This window comes from Lithobates pipiens, unplaced genomic scaffold, assembly GCF_037356315.1.
Source record: "Lithobates pipiens isolate NorthernLeopardFrog02 unplaced genomic scaffold, aLitPip1_a1.2 Scaffold_16, whole genome shotgun sequence".
NCBI lineage: Eukaryota > Metazoa > Chordata > Amphibia > Anura > Ranidae > Lithobates > Lithobates pipiens.
This window is the reverse complement of record NW_027507748.1, coordinates 393,329,218-393,351,091: the sequence shown is the minus strand read 5'-3', so window position 1 is coordinate 393,351,091 and position 21,874 is coordinate 393,329,218. Positions and strand designations below refer to the sequence as shown.

Below are 21,874 nucleotides of genomic sequence, written 5' to 3'. Positions count from 1 at the left end.
ACCTGGTGGACATGTAGCTATTAAATTATGTCGATACATACTCTGTCTGCATTTTGGATTCGAATATCACTCAGGTAGTAACCCTAGGGTATCATTTTTTCTTCATTCTTTGTATTATAATCGTGACCAATTGGTCATGGATATTTATTGGTATCCTTTATATTTATTTTGAATTATAGGCCGTACTTTTCATTGTTTGGGCTCGGTGTTTTTTTCTGCTCTGTCCTGGAGGATCTCCCCTTTTTTGGGAGGGGGAAGCCCCATCATTCCCGGCTTCTTGACCTGTTCTTCCAACACAGAGAATAATATCCTCTGGTGGGGTTATTCAAATCTCTTTATGAGATACAGCTCTCCCTCTTGTTTTTAATATAATCACGGAATGTTTTATCTGTAACACCACCACACTAAATGTAAATGCATCTAATATGATATAATATATATATATATATATATATATATATATATAAATGTTTACAAGAATATAAGCACTTTTCAGAAATAATGTGTATTGACAGCACATGTTTTTTGCAATGTCATTTAAAGAATTTATCTGAACCATCGGTTGAAGGATCACATCTGTGTGCTGCAATATTGGTGTCCTACATACAGATTTGTATACGTTCCCAATTATCCATTTGTTGTCTTAAATCATCACGCTTTTAACATTTTTGTTAAATAAATAACTTTATTATACTTCAATTACGTCTAATACTTTTTGTATAGATATTAATGCCTTTAAAGTCCACTTTGGGGATACTCATTTTTTTGCTCATGACCTAGAAGCCAGTCACCAACTGCCCCATTTTGAGTGTAGGACAACAGGTGATTGAGCCTACATGCCTCAATGCAAAACTGAAATATTAGTGTGGGCAGGAGAAACCTTTAAAATACGAAGCTTTGTAGACACGGACATCATTGATGTGGAAGTCACACACAAGAGGAGAAGGTTTTGGAAATAAAGCACGGAGCTGATTGGTTCCCATGCACTACTGCTCAAGATTCCGTCTGCTCCAGTCTTAGCAAATCTCTCTTATTGCACCTGTGATGTGAGCTGTCAAATGACTGGCTGCCCATGTGTGTTTTCTACAGCACCATTTTTAAATGACACTACAGAAATACATGTCCATCTCTCTGCTGTTTTCTTACAATGTGGGGGTAAAGAGGCAGTTAAAGGTTAAAAAAAAAAAAACTATACACTTGCATGACTATGTTGTGGATATGTGCAAATATACTGTAGTAAAAATATATACTTGTTTTACCTTTGTCCTTAATATGTACATTAGCTCCCTCATTCATGGCATATAAGTCATAGTTCTGCCTGAGGAGATGAAGGAAGAGAGTAACCGACATTCCGCAGCTGTACAGAATGCAAAGCCTGTGTAATGACATTTCCAGGACCCACTGACCCTGCCTGCAGCCATGAATTGAGATGCATTCAAAGAGGCAGCTGTATGCAGTCATGTGCCTATGGTTTATTAAAGCACCCACATGCACGTATGCAGGTGAAGCTCATGTAGCACCCTCCTAGGTTAGGTAAATTTAGTTCTTGGTTCACTGTAACTAGTGAGCTGTGTGTGATTGCTTTGTCTGTTCTGTGTTTCATGGCGGCAGGGTTGATCCTTCCCCCTATGTGTCTGGAAAGGATATGGAAGATAGTGGGCTGGGAGAGTCTAATCAGCAGCTGAATATTAATGCAGCCCTGGAAAATCTCTGGAAGGGGTGCCCAGATGGTGGCTGGGAGAGTGTATAAATACTTGGAGGAGAAGTGTAAACTAACCAATTTTACTTTCAGGTCTCATTCACACTAGTGCACAATTTCATGGCTTGTTTTTCCCATGATAGGCATAGGGCAGCCCATCGATGTCAATGCGCTGTGTTACATACGGCAAAGTAGCTCATGGTATATTTTGGCAAGTTTTTACTGTGTATTTTGCTGCCCTTTTCACTTGTTTTTTCAGATGGCAAAATGTGTACTTCTGTGTTTGGTGTGCCGTTAACAATTAATGGCACTAAAAGCACAACTAGTTCATTTTAGGTGAATAAAGGTGGCAATACACCATACAATCTGATTGCAAGATCTTTTTACTTTTTAGATTTACCAAAACAATATACTAGGAAGGCACACCATCTATCCAATCACACTGTATCCAATCAGACAGGTTCTTGCACTACATAGTTGATGGTAGATCTAATGGAGATTGTACAATCTGACTATAATGTATGGTGAGCTTTACAGAACCCAGGACATACTTCTCCCGTTTTCAATATTACAGCTCAATACACATAGGCTGTTATCTGATTACTCAGCTTCTGCCAAATTAACATTCTATAGCTGTGTATTTAGTGAGAATGGTATACATTGATTGCATGAGAAAAATGTGCACCTAATGATGGTTGATAGTGATCTGCTGGAAGTAGGGAGGGCTAATTCCGGGTGTGTGCTAATGAGGTCAGCTGGTAAACTCTTTCCTGTGTCACATCCCAAGGTCTGTCCAGGGTATAGTCTCGGGAGTGGCACTGCCAGAAAAACTGAAAATTGTTTCATACTTACTGTAATTTTCCTTTCCTGGTGCCTATCCATGGCAGCATACCAGTGATAGCTCCGCCCCGGAGTCCTCCCCTCAGGATAGTTACTAGCTTATAAAAAGGAAACCCATATCCCCCCCTAGCATTCTCCAATTATATCGAATACCAGGGAGGGTATGTATGCTGCCATGGATAGGCACCAGGAAAGGAAAATTACAGTAAGTATGAAACAATTTTCCGTTTTCCTGGTGCCTCCATGGCAGCATACCAGTGATACAATGAATAGCTAAAACCAGGGTGGGTAATGATTCAAAGGAAAACTTTATTTAAGGCAATGCCAGGGCTGACTCAATAGTCCTTCTACCAAATTCCACCAAAGTTAGTGCCCCTGGGTCAATTCTGTAGTGACGCATGAACGTATTTGGAGACGTCCATGTGGCTGCCTTGCAGATATTCTCTAAAGATACACATGTCCTTACCGCCCATGAGGACGAAACAGCTCTAGTGGAATGAGCTCTGACCGCCGGCAGATCCAACCCTCGTACTCTATACACCTTTTGAATTAATTTGCAGATTCCAGAGGCGATACTCCTAGATGTGGCTTCTTTCCCTTTATTCCTACCCCATGGTATTATGAATAGCCTATTCGAGGACCTAAAGGGACTCGTGACCTGTAAGTAGCGTGTTAAAACGTTTGAAATGTCCAGTTCTTGTACCGCCCCAGAGCGCGGGTCTGTAAAGGTTGGTAGTGCCCAGGCTTCAGAGAGTGTGGCACGGGAAGAAACTTTCGGGACAAAACCATGCACTGTCCATAGTTCTACCCTGTCCGGAAAAAGGTTATGTGCTCTTTTTCTGCCCTCAACGCTTGCAACTCTGAAGCTTTTCTTCCTGAAGTAATAGCCACCAAGAAAACCGGTTTTAGGGTTAGATTCCAAAGTGAAGCAGAATCCAATGGGATGAACGGTTGAGACTTTCTAGAACCAGAGGTAGATCCCCGGCTGGAAAGGAACATTTTAGCGGTGGGCGAATCTTCTTGACTGCCTTAAGGAACTGTACAATGAGTGCATCTTCTGCCCATCTTTTCTGGGTACTCGCTGAAATAGCTGCCACTTGGACTTTTAGGGAGCTTAGGCTGAGTCCCAAGTCCGAGCCTAATTGTAAGAATTCTAAGATTACTGAGGTGGACAGCACAGCTGGGTTCAACTGTCTGTCTTCCGCAAACTGTTTGAACTTATGCCATATCTTTGAGTAAATGTAATTAGTAGAGGGCATCCTTGCCTTTAATAGGGTTGAAATTACGCCCGCCGAACATCCTAGGGATTGGAATCTTTTCTGTTCAAGATCCAGGCATGTAAGTTCAGCTTGTGTGGGGCTGGATGAAAAATACTTTCCCTGTGAAAGCAGTTGCGGGAATACTGGGATCTTGACCGGAGGACGTACACTGAGGCTCATTGTCCAAGAGAACCATGGCCTCTTCGGCCAATAGGAAAGAACTGTCACAACCCTGACCGGCTCCCTTGATAATCTAAGCAGAAATTTCGCAACCAATGGTCTGGGAGGAAATGCATATGCCGTCTTGCAGTGCCACGGGCACGATAAGGCATCTATCGCCTCTGCTCCAGGGTGAGGTAGGCGGGACAGGAACCTTGGCAACTTTACTTTTGTCGGGGAGGCGAATAGGTCTATTTCCGGAGGTTTCTGTAACTTCGCAATCCACCTGAACACCGCCAGATGGAGCGACCATTTGTTGCTGTCTGGGAAACAGCGAGATAGGAGATCCGCCTGTTGATTCAAACGGCCCCGGGAGATAAATTGCTTTCAAATCCACCAGATTTCTCTCTGCCCACAAAATAATAGGCTCTACCTCTCTCAACAGCATGAGGCTGTGAGTTCCCCCTTGACGTTGTATATATGCTACCGCTGCTTTATTGTCCAGACGGACCAGCACCTGTTTCTGACGTACATGTTCCTCCAAATTTATCAGTGCCAAATATACCACTTGCAGCTCCAGTATATTGGATATTATTCCCTCCGTGAGGATATCCCATCTCCCTTGTACCTCCAGGTGACCACAGTGTGCCCGCCACCCCTTCGCGCTCGCATCGGTGGTAAGGCTGGTCCAAGAGGGCCCTGTAGGAGGTGGGGCCTCGAGATGTTGTCTTCTTTTGTCCACCATAGCAGACCCCTTTTCCTGGATGTCAATATCGCTATCCTTTGATACAGTGAGTTCCTCTTCCATTGTGTGAAAAAGCCCCATTGAAAAGTCCTCAGATGCCAATGGGACCAGGGCACCATCGGTATACAGGCTGACATGGTCCCTATCAGACTTAGGCAATTTGACACCGAAAGGTGAGATAGCGTTCTTACGTGGCCCATTTTCTGAGGGATCGCTGTCATTTTCTGGGGGGGGGGGGAGGCGCACTGTGCCTGCCTTGGTGTCAAAGAGGGCACCTAGATAAACCATTGCTTGCGTCGAGATCAGGACCCTCTTTCCTGTGTTTATTAGCCACCCAAACTCTTTCAGAGTTGACAGAAGAATTTGCCTATGCTCTACCAATTGGTCTGAACTTTATGCTAGCGATAGGATGTCGTCCAGACAATGGAAAACTCGAAGTCCCTTTTCTCTGAGGAATGCTAGAACTGCAATCAACACCTTTGAGAATATTCTTGGTGATGTGCACAGACCAAAAAGGAAGGCACTGAAATTGAAGGTGAGTTGATCTTACTGCCACCTTCAAAAACCTTTGGAAGGCAGGCAGCATGGGCACATGGAAATACGCATCTTGCAAATCCACCGAGATCATCCAGTCTCCTGGTTGAACGTCTGTAATGATTCTATCTTGAAGGATTCCAACTGAATAAATTGATTTAACCTTTTCAGATCCACTACCGGCCTCCACTCTCCACCCATTTTGCACTAGATCTTTTAATTCCTCCAGGAAGGGGAAACAATTTTGTTTTTTGGAGGCTCTACTGCTTCTTCCCAACCAGTGGCTTGTTTAACCGCCAATACAACTGGTTGCGTTAGCGAAAAAATGGAATCCACACGGATCCGATTCATCTATGGAGTCCTCCGAGTCACATTTGTCTCCTGCTCGGGTAGGTGGGCTTGATGTAGCGACTGCAGGGGCTGCAAAAGACAGGCCAGGAATGGATAACTCCTGCCAGAGGAACCCTGTGGAGAGGGGTTCACCTGCATTAGTTCAGTTGAGGAGTCTTTGACCTGCTCAACTTCAGAGGTCTGTGACCTGCTCAACTTCGGTCCCCTGAATCGCATAACCCTGCAAGCAATTTTGGCAGATATGTTTATCTGGTAAAGGCGTCCCTCCACATGCCCTACACTCTTTGATCTCTCATCTGGATGGGCTGCTTGACTGCTGCCTTTTGGAGGATGACCTTTAGACTGATGAGAGCTAGACGAACGGCTGTGTCTTGAGCTTGGACTGGAGCGTCCATTTTGGTGGCCAGAAGTCTGGTTAGACGTGTTCTGGTGTATAGGGCTGAAACGAGAGTAACAGCCCAAGGCACTCTTTTAGTCTAATTCCTTTCTTCTTCCTTTTTTTATAAAGTATGTATGTGCCCTTTCCTAAGAAAGCGAGGGTCTTGGTCAAACGGCGGCTGGCTCATAATTGTGAAGTCAAGTAAGGGCGGAAAAGGCGACTGAAATAGAAGCTAAAAGAATGGACAGGAAAGAATAAAAAGGCTCCTAAAAAATTGTCATTATCTAGTTCTACAATTTTTTTTTATATATATTATTTTTCTTTATTACAGATGAGATACATACATATACACATATACACACACACATATATATATATATATATATATATATATACACACATATATACATACACACATACATACACTATATACATATTTTTAACTAACTGCAAGCGAAAAAAGCAAATACTCCCCAAAGACCCCATGTTCCCTAGAATTATATAGGTATACATATATACCTTATTTATCGGCATATAACACGCACTTTTCCCCCTTAAAATCGAGGGAAAGTCGTGGGTGCGTGTTATATGGCGATCCCCACTGTCTGTGAGTCTAAAAGACCGAGCGCCGCCGAAAAAGACCGAGCGCCGCCGAAAAAGACCGAGCCGTCTGCTCCGCTCCGCTCGTAGTCCCGCCTCCCTGCTGTTTCTGGAGCGAGCGCTGCCGAAAAAGACCGAGCCGACTGTACTGTGTACTCGGCTCGGATCGGCTTGCAGTCCCTACTGGGCGGCTCGGTCTTTTTCGGCAGCGCTCGGTCTTTTTCGGCGGCGCTCGCTCGGTCTGTCTCGGCGGCGGGATATTTAAATATGGGCAAGGCTGCAAACGGCGCTGGGCAAGCTGGAAATGATACTGGCAAGCTGAAAATGACACTCTGCAAGGCTGCAAACAGCGCTGGGCAAGCTGCAAATGATGCTGGGCGAGCTGCAAATGACACTGATCATTCTGCAATGATGGACAAGGCTGCAGATGCACACTGATAAGGCTGCATTGACGGGCATTTAAATGTAAGTTTTTTTTTCCTTAAACTTCCCTCCTAAAACTTTTTTTATTAAAATGCCCTCCTAAACTTGGGGTGCGTGTTATACGCCGGTGCGTGTTATACCCCGATAAATACGTATATGTACATTCACAAACATAATGACTAATCCTTACCGCATACCAAAGTATACAAAGGTTTAATCACTCAATTAAATTAAATAAATTAAACACATATATACATATACACCTATATACACACCTACCCACATACATCTCTGAGAAAGGTAAGGAATAGACCACTTACTAAGTTGAAATGGTAGAGTTGCAGAAGCACTCCCAGGCAGGACAATTTTATCAGAGCCTGCCACCTTTAGGGCCGGTTCACACTGCGACGCGAGGCGAGGCGACACGGCTCGCCTCGCCTCGCTCCCGCAAGTCGCCCCCATTCTGTACAATGGAACCGTTCTGAGAGGAGCGACTCGAGTCGCTCCGACTCAGAAAAAAGGTTCCTGTACTACTTTGGGGCGACTTCGGGGGCGACTTGCATTGACTTCTATACAGAAGTCCTCTGCAAGTCGCCGCTGAGGTCCGTGCAGGTCGCGGCGAGGCAAGTCGGAGACGCCTCGCCGCGCATCGCTGTGTGAACCGGCCCTTAGCTTGTTTGAGCTTAAATGGAGAGGGGGGAGGGGAAAAGGTAAGCAAAGGAAAATAGACTCAGAAAGAGCCCCTACCTGCCTTCAAAGACCATCATAGCCTGTCTGCAGAACTGAAGTCCCTGTTAGGAAGCTGTTGCTGCTGCTCCAAAAGACCCTCAGAAGGGGCTCCCCTCTTTTCAGTGCTGTTAGCAACCCAAGACAGGGGACTGCGTCTGGGAGAGGCCAGAACCCAGACTGAAGCTGCGCCAGGCAGATGTAAGAACACATACAAAACTTTCCATCAGGTATGAGGAAAAAAAAGGAGAATGCTAGGGGGGGATATGGGTTTCCTTTTTATAAGCTAGTAACTATCCTGAGGGGAGGACTCCGGGGCGGAGCTATCACTGGTATGCTGCCATGGAGGCACCAGGAAATAAGGTTTTTCACGGGCAATTTGTCAGTGTAATGGCTGGTGTTGGCACTTCAATCATCATGGCACCATGGTGGATATGGTTTCAGGATGATTGAATCGCATTATTTCTATTATTACATTTTAATATAAAATTTAATAGTTCAACGCACTATAATGCTGAATCAGTGGGAGCCCTGAGTGTATCACATGCCATTGTCACCTGCCACCAGATGCAGCTTGGCACTTGCCACGTTACTTGCCACCAGATGCGGATTGTCACTTGGCACCATCGCCTGCCACCAGATGCAGCTTGTCACTTGCCACGTCGCCTGCCACCAGATGCAGATTGTCACTTGTCATGTCACATGCCTTCAGATGCAGACTGTCACTTGCCACGCCACTTGCCACGTGGCCTGCCACAAGATGCGGATTGTCATTTGCAAGTGGCTGTGTCCCAGAGTGAGGGCAGGCAGTGAGAGATGATGTAATCTCTCTGCTGCCCATGGCTGCACAGTGTGGGCGGGGTGGGTGGTGAGAGATGATGTCATCTCTATTCTCGTTTTCCTTCCCGCTCACTGGAGTATCTCACAGTTGCCCTGAACCTATCCAAGTTGAAGTTCTGCAATAAAGCATCAGAAAAGCATACCCCTAGCGTGTTCATTGAGCCAAAGGAGTGACCGCGTGCCTGGATGTGGGGTAATTACTGGAAATAGAATCCTGGGTATCTATTCAGTGGCCTAGTGGGGCTGAGCTCTACATTTGAAGTATTTCCTCCAACCTGAAGGTGGCACTGTGCTGTTTCTTCATGCTGGCAGGATTCTACTGAGGAATAACTGTCTCTTGCTATGGGCTTCCGGCAACCATCTTGGGAGGACAGCAATTCTGTTGGATATTGAAGTCTCGTGAGATTTTGGCAGCAAACTTCCATAAATAGGGAATTATGCATCATTTGGTGCACCAGCAGTGTGGGAGTAAGATAGGACCAGAGCCCTCGCTTGGAGAGAGTAGAAGAATTAGGGAGAGGTACCTGTCAAGGAGGGAAAGAGTAGGTTTCCATTCACAGTGTAGCTCTATCAGCTTGCTGGAACAGACACCCACTAGCAGTCCTTGCAGACATTTGGGGATCTTAGTATGAACAAGCTAGTTTAAATCTCCTCCATGAGACATTCTGTGGTGGTATGTTGTGCAATTGCTGTAATATTACTATTGAAAAGTTCCTTGTAGGTAAACAGTGCACTCTTCTGCCTGAAGAAGTGTATGACCTGCAACATGTGTACATGTGTCTATACTCGTGAGTGTACATAAAGTGAGGGTATGTAAAGCGGAGTATGCCTGTAGTGCTATTCCTGTAATAGCACTATTGGAAAATGACTTGTGGATAAACAGTGCTCTCTTCTGTCTGAAGAAGTGTATGACATTTAACATATGTTGTGCCATTGCTGCAAAATGGTCTTATTACTGTGAAAACTCAATTTCTACAATATAGATAAAGTTTAAGTACTGTGTCCATGTGTGTTTATTCAATTCTTGGGTATACTGTTTTGGCCCCCTGCCTACATGTGCACTGACGGGGTTATTTACTAAAGGCAAATCCAATTTGCCCTACAAATGCAAACTAAAAGTGCACTTGAAATTGCACTGCAAGTGCAGTCTGAGGAGGACATGCAAGGAAAATAATAAACTCAATTTTAGCTTGAACATCATTGGATGATAAAATCAGCAGAGCTTCCCCTCATTTCAGATCTTCCCCTCAGATCTACAGCGACTGCACTTCCACTTGTAGTGCAAAGTAGATTTGCCTTTCGTAAATAACCCCCATATGATGCATTCAGCACCTTTTTTCTCCCTTAATGGTGTGTTACTTTTTTTTTTTAATGGGTGTTGCAGATCCCATATGTAGCGCACCATCTGGCACCTAAAGCAGAAATTCACATTTGTAGGATACCAAGGGATTTTTGTATGATTTCATGCAAGAGGAGGAGGGGAAGCTACACAGAAATATTGGATTTGTTTCATATATTACTGCACTTTAGGAGTTGCTAGAGACATATGGATCAAAAAAGAGGGTTTTTATTTGAAAAAAAAGCACATCCTACAGCTTTTTCACACAGACATGTGCATATTCTCTGCATGAATGCAGATTCTTGCTAGCAGAGTTAGCAGAAGATTCTGCATAAAATAAACCCCTGTATGTATATATATATATATATATATATATATACCTAAATAATGTATATTTTAGATACCCGAGCGCATAAGTCCTAAAATGAAAATTTTTCCAGGGCAGCAGGACAAATAAAATGTGAATCTACCCAGCAGCGACATGGAGAACAATACAAATCTGACAGTTTCTGTTCCCTACACTATTTAAAACTAAAAATAAAACATTTGAGCTTTACATAAAATTTAAACCAGGCGTCTCGGAACTATCCAAACAAGGGGCCAGTTTTCTGTGCTTCACACTTTAGGTGGGAGCCAGACTGTGGCCAGTGGGGGTAGAAAATGTCCTGCCTGATGCCATTAGGAGTAAACAATGCCTCAATGCCTCATCTTTAGTGGAAGGAATAATATCCCATCATTGGTGTTTGTGGCAGGAATAGTGCTCCGTTGTTGGTGTATGAGAGAGGAATAGTGCCCCATCACTGGTGTCAGTGGGAGAAATAGTGCCCCATTGTTGGTGTCAGTGACAAGAATTATGCCCCTATTGGCAATGCCAGTGGGAGGAATAGTGCCCCATCATTACTGTCAGTGGGAGGAATAGTGCCCCGTTGTTGGTGTCAGTGACAGAAATTATTCCCCTATTGGTGGTGTCAGTGGGAGGAATAGTGCCCCATCATTACTGCCAGTGGGAGGAATAGTGTCCCATTGTTGATGTCAATGACAGGAATGATGCCCCTATTGGTGGTGTCAGTGAGAGGAATAGTGTCCCATCATTACTGTCAGTGGGAGGAATAGTGCCCCATCATTACTGTCAGTGGGAAGAATAGTGCCCGATTGTTGGTGTCAGTGACAGAAATTATGCCCCTATTGGTGGTGTCAGTGGGAGGAATAGTGTTCCATCATTGGTAGTGCCCCATTGTTGATGTCAGTTGCAAGAATTATGCCCCATTGTCAGTGACAGTAGGAAGAATAGTGCCCCAAGAGCCAGATAGTACCAAGCAAAGGGCCACATCCAGCCCCTGGGCCACAATTCAGGGACCAATTCTCGAAACAATGCATTATGAATACATTTTATTACGCTGTCAAAAATATGCAGACACTATATAGGTATAGATGTTATCAACATCTGCATTTGGCTAACAGTTTATAATCTATGTTTATAATGTTTTATCCATGCTCTTTTAATATATACACATCTGTTTCCAAGCAATGTACTGAAAATTCAGTTTATAAGTAATCCAGACACTTTAAAGGAAGCTCTGGAATAGCTTGGCTACTCTTCTGTGCACTGGGGGTGGATAGAGTGGTATCTTGGCAACTCATACAGATTTATTCACTCAGGCAGCCAGCAAAGTCAAAAGTATAAAACCAACCAGATTTAAATCTTTCAGTGATAAGAAACTTAACTAGTCATGTTTGGCTACAGCATTTTGCTTTTTATACAGCTTAAAATAAACCTGCAACTCAACAACCAACTCGCTTGCAGTGGCAAAGCTAGACGTTCTTTCACCTGTGTCAGTAGGGCAGAGGTTGGAGATAGTAGGGCAGTGGATGGTGTCAGTAGTTTTCAACATTTTCATTATTTTTTATTACTTTTTATAATTTTACTATTTTTTACAATATTATTTTTTATAATTTTTAGGAGCTCTCTTGGAGGGCTTTGATGAAATATCAGGGGTCTAAAAAAAGACCTCTGATGCCTCACATTTGATACAGAGAAAGGGATTTAGGACAGATTTCCCGGTTACTTTCTCTTCTGGGGTATCATTCAGGTATGGTATATACTGAATATAGTTACTGAGGTCCAAGCTGGAACAATGTAACTTTGTATAATATAGCCTATGCCTGGAATTATTGACCAGGGATGTACAGTACTGCAGCCATCCCCATGGAAGGACAATGCAGCTGCAGGAAAGCTGTCTAGAAAACAGGACTGTCCCAGCAGATCTGGGACACTTGGCAACTATAGGGGGTAGCTTTCCTCAGCTCTGAAATTTACTGACTAAGGTCCCTTTCACACAAAGGGTCTGATCAGATCTGCCTGTCAGTTTTTCAGGTGGACCTGATCAAAGCCACCATTCACCCCTATGGACCAGCAGGTGTAACAGACAACTGTTCGAGCAGTGGGCTGTGTCCGTGTCCCACTAGAGGTTCTAACATTTATTACAGAGGTATTTATAATACAGCACAGAAAACTTACATAGCACGGAGACGGAAAGTAGGGAAACCAGTGGCCAGGCGCCCTAGGCAGCAGGGCGCCCTAGGCGGCCGCCTAGTGGTAGCACCGGCCCTGGTAGTGACCATATACACTGTGAATGTGAATTTATAATAATTTAATGACAACATGTGCCACATGTAAACATTTGAACTTATTATTATAGCTATTATAAACTATATTAACAAATCTAAATAAAAATCTACATGTTCCTATTACCAATAAATAAATATAAATGCACATTCACAGTGCATATGGACACTTTAGTAACTTTCCACATCATCATACACATTATGAGGTCAGTATGACATTTCTAATAGCAAACATAAAGAATGAGCGCCTAGCGCTTATGCGGGGCTCCATGGGACAGTACATAGGGCAATAGTTAGGATGTCCCCCCCCCTCCCTTATTCTTTTAGGTTGCCCCAGGTGATGGTAGACTGTGCAGCGGCATAGCAACAGGTTCCGATTGGAATCGGGCGGGATTGAGTCGGGCTGTGTTTATATAAGCCGGCGCCTTTCCCGCTGCATTCACCACCTGAGGAGACCCTGCCGAGGACAGACCCCCGCGCTCAGGGGTGGACTGACAACTCTTGGGGCCCCCGGGCAATAGATTATGGGGCCCAAGCAATAGGAGAAGATTATGGGGCCCTCGGGCAATAGGAGATTATGGGGCTCCCAGGCAATAGGAGATTATGGGGCCCCCAGGAAATAGATTATGGGGCCACACAGTATACACACACAGACACACAATATACACCCACAGCATACACACACAGAATACACATACACACACTGAAAAGGTACTGGAGAGGTGGGGCAGCTATAATCTTGGGATTTTTAAAAAACCTGGTTTTTACATACTGTCCCTGGTTTTATTGAGGCTGGCAACCCTGATGGGGCCCCTGAGTGTCACAGGGCCCTCTGGCATTGCCCGAGTTCCCGAATCGTCAGTCCGCCCCTACCCACGCTGCTCCAAGCAGTTACCTGAAAGATGGAAGAGTTACTGCACCGTCTTTTCCACAAAGCTGAGAGCTGTGGAGGGGCGGAGTGGTTGAGGCGGTGTTTAGAGGAAGATGTGGTCCCTTCTGTGTCAGCTTCGGCTGATATAAAGCATGCTCAGACTGTGACCATTGAAGTAATGGAGACTGTCGGTCACAAGGCTCCCTATGCTGGCCAGAAGAGAGGTCGCAAAGGTAACAGGGGAAAAAGGTTGAGAATGGAAGATTATCCCTCTTCCCCTGTGACAGAACAGGTGAAACAGGCAAGGTCACTCTCATCTAACAGAGCCATGATGGAATCACCTCAGCTAGATTCTGCGGGCATATCAAATGAGGTACCAACATCTGGGCAGTCTGTTAGTGTGGACCATAATTCTGGTGAGAGAAATTATTTGAATTTATTAGAATTGGGTAAAATAGTTGGTTCTTTAGCCAATGTACTTGCAAGAATGGGTGAGCCTATTAATATTGGCAATGTATGGAGTGGCAGTGGAGCAAGTGGTTTGAATGTACCAGTTAATGATGTTTTTTCACAGGGTAACCCCGCCACTGCAGTGAGTATTAACCCTTTGAGTAAGAATGTTTCTATGGATAAGTTACCTGTTAAGACCAGTATTAATTCATCTATTCCTGTTTCTGTCTCTGATACTACTATAAATCTACCTATTAATACTATGGTTTCTGAATCCTGTTTTAAAGAACCCCTCCCTTATGAATTATCCCTTTGGGATATCATTTATCCACAGCAGTCAAAGAAAGAATTTGGTGGGGAGAATTCATAGACATTTTGTCATTGCTCCTGTCATCTAAGGAATTTTTGTTAAAATCTGAGAAAAGAATGGATGACAGTTCTGAGGAAGATAGGAGGAGGGCAATTCCCTGCACTTTTCAGAACTGGCTTCAGGCCTTTTGTATTTTTGCTTCTGTCTTGGGTGAACGTTTTCCTGACAAATGCTCGGGATTGTTTCAACACCTTGATATAGTTACGGAAGCATACCGCCACTTTGGTGCCATTGCATGGTTTAGCTATGTTGAGAGCTTCAGACAGAAGCTTTCAGTTAACACATCCCTCCGTTGGGGAGAGTTAAGGATGTGGGTCTGTGGCTGAATTTGATGCTGCCGCAAAGACCTCAATATACACAGAGGCCTCAAATTTTGAATGTTCAATTGACTTTTCGTAAAGGAGTGTGCTTTGCATACAATGATTCACAATGCAGATTCTTATCGAACTGCGATATAAACACGAGTGCTCATTTTGTGCGGGTACCCATCCAGCAGCCCGCTGTTTCAAAAAATTAGCTAACACATCTCAATCAAGGGACAATATTTTAAAAGGCATGGATGCCAATGAAGTTGTCAAAAATTCAGTTCTGGCTGGATCATTATCCAGACCGCAAGATGGTGGACCTTCTTTATGAAGGCTTTAAGTTTGGCTTTTTAGTCCCTGCTTTCTGGACCTTTTTCTTCTCCCCCCTTTTTACATTTTTGTTTATCCCCTTTAGGCCTTGTCCCAAAAAAGGAGCGAGGCTCCTTTCGGCTGATCCATCATTTATCTTTTCCACATGGGAATTTTTTAAATGATGAAATAGCGGCGTTTGAATCAACAGTGTCATATGCTTCGTTTGGCGAGGCTCTTTGTCTTTTAAAGCATTTTAGCAAAGCAGCGTATATGGCGAAAGCAGATATAAAATCTGCATTTTAACTTTTGCCAGTCAATCCCATAGGTTTGAATTAATTTGGGTTTTTATTTTGAAGATCAATTTTACTTTGATAAATGCCTACCAATGGGTTTTTCCAAGTCATGCAGTTATTTTGAGGCATTTTCTACTTTTTTGCAATGGGTCTTTTCGCAAAATTCCCCTCAGGGTGGCGCTATTCATTATTTAGATGATTTCTTTATTATAGGCCCTGGAGAGGTTCTAGTTTGTTATGAAATGTTGACTTGTTTTTTCAACATATGCTAGTCGTTTGGCATTCCCTTAGCACATGAAAAAACAGTGGGTCCAGTGACGGTGATTGAATTCTTGGGCATCACAATTGATTCCGTTGCCATGGAATTCCGTCTGCCAATGGAGAAAAATTTTCTAAATGAGATTAATTATCAACATTTTTTTGTCAAAAAGAAAAGTTCTTGAGGTTCGTGAGATTCAGTCCTTGTTGGATCTCTTTGCGTTTGCGTCTAGAGTAATCCCAGTAGCCAGAATTTTTCCTCGTCAATTTGCTCTAGCCACTAGGGGTCTTAAAAACTCTTTTCACATGTCAATTACTCGACCCATTAAGGAGGACTAAAAAGATAGGGACCAATTGTTGAACAATTTTAATGGGTGCACGGTATGGCAGAGTAAATTCGTTGAAGATTTTGAAATTCACTTGTTTACTGATGCATCCGGTTCAGTTGGTTTTGGTGCCTTCCTGGTCATTGGTGTGCTAAGGAATGGCCTGATTCTTGGAGGTCTCTGGATATTATCCGTAATTTAGTATTATTAGAGTTGTTTCCTGTAGTGGTGACTATTTCCATTTGGAAAGAATTCTTCAGAAATAAATGAGTCATACTGCATACGGATAATAAAGGAGTATTCTTTGCATTAAACTGTCGGCAAAGTCAGAATTTGTGATAAAATTACTCAGTTTTTTGGTTTTGCAATGCATGACGTTTAACATTTGGCTGAAATCAAAACATGTTCCAGGTATTACTAATGAGATTGCTGATTCATTATCTCGTTCGCAGTTCCAGAGGTTTCGGAAACTCGCTCTGGAGGTTGATCAGGAAGGTTTCCCTTGCCCAGATTTTCTCTGGGGCCTCATTTGGGAATAATCAAAGAAAATATAAGAAATTCAATCGCTCCCAAAACTTGGTAAGAATACTCACAAGCCTGGTTTAAATGGTGTAATTTTTGTGCAGAGTCGAATTTTTCTGTTGATACAGTTAGTGTGCATATGGCTTTATGTTTTGTTTCTTCTCTGATTCAAGCTAAACTTAGCCCTGCTTCAGTTAGCAAAATTTTAGTAGGGGCCTCATTATTTTTGTAATTATCAGGACTTCCTGCTCTCAATTCCTTTTTTCCAATTAAGGAAATGCTGAAAGGTTTTAGACCATCCTCTCCAGCTGTTGACAGTAGACACCCTATTTCTTCAGAATTACTGATAAAATTGATGTCTTCCCTTGAATCAGTTTGCTTTTCCTCTTTTTAGTCTTCGCTGTTCAGAACGGCATTTGTCATTGCATTTTTTGGCGCTCTTAGGTTGGGGGAATTCACTGCACCTAATACATTTTCTTCTTCCTTTTTGATTTTCTCAGACATCTGTTTCAGAAGATTCAGTTAAGATTTTTTTCCGTAGATCTAAGATGGATCAATTAGGCAAGGGTTGCTGTTTAACTCTTTATAGAGCCCCTTTTCAGATAATATGTCCAGTCTTTAGCGTTTAGCGTATCTTTCTTCACGACCCCAATTTTTAGGTTCATTTTTTATTCATGACAATTTATCACCTTTAACAAGATTTCAGTTCTCTTCTGTCCTGTCTTCTTGCCTTAAGCAACTTAATCTATCTGGTTTCCATTTTTCCTCACATTCATTTAGAATTGGGGCTGCTACAGAAGCTAGCTTGCTTGGGTTTTCTAAGGATGGTTTAACCACTTGCTTACTGGGCACTTAAACCCCCCTCCTGCCCAGACCAATTTTCAGCTTTCAGCGCTGATGCACTTTGAATGACAATTGCGTGGCCATACAACACTGTACCCAAATGAAATTTTTATCATTTTTTTCCCACAAATAGAGCTTTCTTCTGGTGGTATTTAATTACAGCTGGGAGTTTTATTTTTTGCTAAACAAACAAAAAAAGATGCAAAATAAAAAAAAAAAAAAAATCATGTTTAATAGTTTGTTATAAAATTTTGCAAACAGGTCATTTTTCTCCTTCATTGAAGTGCACTGATGAGGCGGCACTGGTGGGCACTGATTGGCTGCACTGGTGGGCACTGATAGGCTGCACTGGTGGGCACTGATAGGCTGCACTGGTGGGCACTGATAGGCATAGTTAAGGCGGCACTAATAGGCACAGATAAGGTGGCACCGATAGGCACAGATAAGGCAGTACTGATGGGCACAGATAAGGCGGCACTGATGGGCAAAGATGGGCACAGATAAGATGGCACGGATGGGTGGCCACGGATGGGTGGCATGGATGGGTGGCACAGATGGGTGGCACTAAGGGGCACTGATAGGTACCACTGATAGATGGGACTGATGGGCACTGATAAGTGGAACTGATAGGTGGCTCTGATAGGTGGCACTGCTGGGCACTGATGGGCGGCACTGATGGGCACTGATGGGCACTGGTAGATGACACTGATGGGCATGGATATGTGGCACTAGGGTGCAGCACCGTTGTTGAGGCAGATTGTGGGTACTGATGGGTGGCACTGTGGGCACTGATGTGTGGCACTGTGGGCACTGATGGGTGGCACTATGGGCACTGATGGGTGGCACTGATGGGGGGCACTTTTTAATCACTGAGGTGGCACTGGCAGGGGGCAGGTGGGCACTGGTAAGCTGGCCGTGATCGGGACATCACCGGTGATCGGCTCTTTTTTTTTCTCCTCGCACTGTCAGCGCAAGGAGGAAAAATAGCCGATTACCGGCTCCGTTGTATCACATGATCAGCTGTCATTGGCTGACAGCTGATCACGTGGTAAGGGGTCGGGATCGACCCCTTACTTCGATCCGTGATCAGGCGAGTCTCATAGACTCGCTGATCACAGAGCGCGCCGCTCGCGCCCCTCAGGGGGCGCGTAGGCCGCTCGTGCACAAGACGACGTCAATAGACGTAGTCCCGGCAAAGGAGGTCCACGCTGTAGCAGTCATTTGGCTATAGCGCGGATCTCTAGTGGTTAAAGCAATTTGGGCATTGGGATAGTGATAGATTTAAATTGTATGTTCTTAGGCTGGGGGGGTTGGTGGGGGGGGGGGGGTCCTTTCTTGTTATTTACTGTGGTTTTTGTATTGAGGAGGGAGGTCTCGGGGAGTGTCTGTAATCTGTACTGCAATGACTAATGACTCTACACATTGCTAGGAAATGACTGTGATCCATATATGCTGCAATTTGGTTATCTGTCTGCACATGATCTGTATGTACCCTGTTGATGCATGTTTGTTTTCTATTTTCTTTTTGAAATAAAAAAAAATAATATTTGTTAAAAATAAATAAAAAATTGTATGTTCGTCCTAATCTTATCATTGTTTAATTTTTTCCTTAGGTTCTTCCAAGCGTGTAATTTGGATAATAGGACATTCCTTTATATTTTGGGCCAAAAGGAGAGCTTCCATCAAGAAAGGCAGAATCAATTTGGGTTTCTGAAAGGTTGTCCTATCTCAGCCCCTCTTTCCTGTGCTCGAGCTGGACTTTGATGGTCAATGGAAAAACTCTCTGACCGGTCGGGTAGTCAAGACACCATACACAAGGTGTGGATAATCAAGAATACAAAGGTTTATGCCAGCTTCACAGAATAATATGCAATAAACAAAAAAGAGGTCATATAGAGGGAAGGCCCCATGAACAACCAATCACATTTAAGCATTATGTTAATACAATATACAATTCATATTAACCTAAAAGATATTCATAGGAATTCTGCCTAGAGACAGACTCAACGTCACAATGTTTGACCTTATCACCTTGGCTTGAGACTCTAACCGCAGACGCATACTGCTTCACACTTCGCCTTAGCACTTCTAGTAATTTTAGCACAAGCTTAGCATGAGATGAAAACATTTTCTAAAACATTATCTACTAAAACAGACCTAAGGAGTAACTCTACCTTTCTTTACAATATCTTAAGAGTAACTCTAAATTTCCTTACATTTGGATGAGAGACGTTTTCAGGTTTTATGGTGGGGAATAAAGGGGCTGAGGTAGAGAAATTTCAAAAGATCAATTAATTTACATGTTAGGTCAGTGGCCTCCTGATGTGCTTATACTTCATGCCGGGGATAATGACCTGGGAAAAGTAAAAACTTGGGATCTGATCTGTGAGATGAAAACAGATTTATCTGCCTTTAAGTTATTATTTCCTTCCACAGTTATGCTTTTTTCAGAAATGGTCCCAAGACTTATTTGGTCAGATTTAAGTAATCTTCACTATTTAGACAGAATTAGGAAACATGTGAATAGCACTATACGCAATTTAGTTGTTTCACAAGGCGGTCTTGAGGGTTTTCTGCCTGGTCTATACAAATTTGATTTTGTACACCTTTTTGAAGTTGGTTTAGATATATTTATTTAAGGTTTACAGAATATGGTTGAGCAGGCCACGGCATTTTGGGGGCTTCAGCCACTCTTGAGTGACTTTCAGCTGTTGGGGTTTGTCATCCAGTTCAGTTCTGGATAGACTACATGATATTAATAAATTAAATAATTTATGGTTATGGAATTTTAAGATTAAAGATTTTGTTATGAGTGATTATTGTTATCTTGGGTAACCCCTTAATAAATGCCGTGGGCATTTTTTGCCAAACATGAATTTGTTTGTGTCTCTTTATTTATATATCTTTATCTATATGTATTTTAGTCCTTTCTGCTGTCCCATTAATGAGCCCCTAGCGCGAATGCGGGCTCCATGGGACAGTACATAGGTTAGTTAGGCTGCCCCCCCCCTTATTTTTTTAGGTTGCCCCAGGTTATGGTAGACTGTGCAGCGGCATGGCAACAGGTCCCGATTGGCTGAATCAGGCGGGATTGAGCCGGGCTGTGTTTATATAAGCCTGCGGCTTTCCCGCTCCGTTCACTGCCTGAGGAGACCCTGCCGAGGACGGACCCCCGCGCTGCTCCCACCCTCCCTCCCTGAAATATAAATACATTTTGAATTTGTCATGGCATTTTTTAGTGGGGTTTGTCATCCAGTTCAGTTCTGGATGGACTACGTGATATTAATAAATTAAATAATTTATGGTTGTGGAATTTTACTATTAAAGATTTTGTTATGAGTAATTATTATATTATTATATAGTAATTATTGTTATCTTGGGTAACCCCTTAATAAATGCCGTGGCCATTTTTTGCCAAACATGAAATTGTTTGTGTCTATTTATATATCTTTATTTATATGTATTTTAGTCCTTTGTGCTGTGCCATGTCCTAGTGACAATGATAAGCATGGAGACCTGCAAATGTTATCACTGCACTACCATTTACAAAGATGTTGACAAAAAAATCTAATCAAACCGGCACAGATGTCTGTGACCATGCTGGATTCCTCAGCACTCACTACATTATGCTCCAGACAGCAGCCATCTCACCTTTTCCTTCCATGCAGGCAGCCTGTGCCCCCCTCTCTCTCTCTGGCAGAGAAAGATGCCCCCGCTCCTCACCCCAGCAGCTGTGTCCTCTGTGCAGAGGTCTCACTGGAAGTACTGAGGTGTGGAGGAGGAAGGGGAAAGAGGCTGTCGGCTCTAACAGTCTGTACATTTCGGTAAAGGAGACACACTCTGTTCTTTGGAAGGAGCCCAAGCTGAAAACTTCCAGGGACAAACAGCAAACAAGTGGGACTGTTGAGAGCTATGCACAACCAGCAATTCCTCCTGCCTCTCACCTCCATACGCCCTTGGCTGAGCTGACAGTAGTGATGCCGCTGTCACTACTCCTGGCAGTGGCAGTGCCCCTCCCAATGCGGCGCCGGTGGCACATCCCCCGCGCCCCCCCCCCCCAGTTTTGGTTCTGGGGGCTCCTTCACACCATATCTACATGAAAACTGAAGAAGAACTAAAGGGAAAACCGCACAGATTTCACTTGCAGAGACATCAGTTTCACATCAGTTTTCATGCACAATGACATCAGTTTTCATGCATGTCAGTTATGTGCCCTATTCACACCAATGTTGATATCAGGTAAAAAAAAATTCCCGTGCAGAGAACTGCATACACTTTACAGATTCCTGTGCAGAAAAAATCTACACATTGTGATGTGATCAGCGAACATAGAGAACAATTATTTTTTTGTGCTGTTGCAGAAAAACTGACACCTCTGCACCATGGTGTGAATGAGGCCTAAAGCATTCATATACTTAGCAGAGCCATAGAACTTCTGTTTTGCTAAATGGATCTCCACGATACCACCAAAAGCTGCAGAATCCAGTATTTATTTCAAATACAAACTTTCCCTAAACTAGCCCTTAAAATGCATTTACACTTAAAGCTAACCCTGGATTCTGCATGACTTTCCTTGGAATGTAACACAATTCCAGCATCCCACAGATCTGGCTCTTTCATGGAACCCAGTGGTGGAGTGCTTGTTCAAGCTCCAGCTCCCTGCAGACTCTATGTCACAGAATGATCTCCTGTCCATCAAAGTCTACATAATCAAAATAGAAAAAACATCTTGCGAGCTACCAGAGATAGTCACTTTAAAGAGGAAGTAAACTCTCCCACTCTGATGCTTCTTTTCATTTAGTCCA

The 21,874-nt window shown here is 43.4% G+C and overlaps 1 long non-coding RNA gene across 2 annotated transcripts in view; it reads left to right on the top strand.

The window, feature by feature from the left end:
* The window catches only part of LOC143983058 (uncharacterized), a 222,225-nt gene extending 202,312 nt beyond the window's left edge, over positions 1 to 19,913 (top strand). For both annotated transcript variants that reach the window (XR_013274558.1, XR_013274557.1), the window contains exon 5: positions 18,683 to 19,913. This is a non-coding gene — a long non-coding RNA (uncharacterized LOC143983058). The remainder of the gene's footprint in view (positions 1 to 18,682) is intronic.
* Positions 19,914 to 21,874: the final 1,961 nt, after the last annotated feature.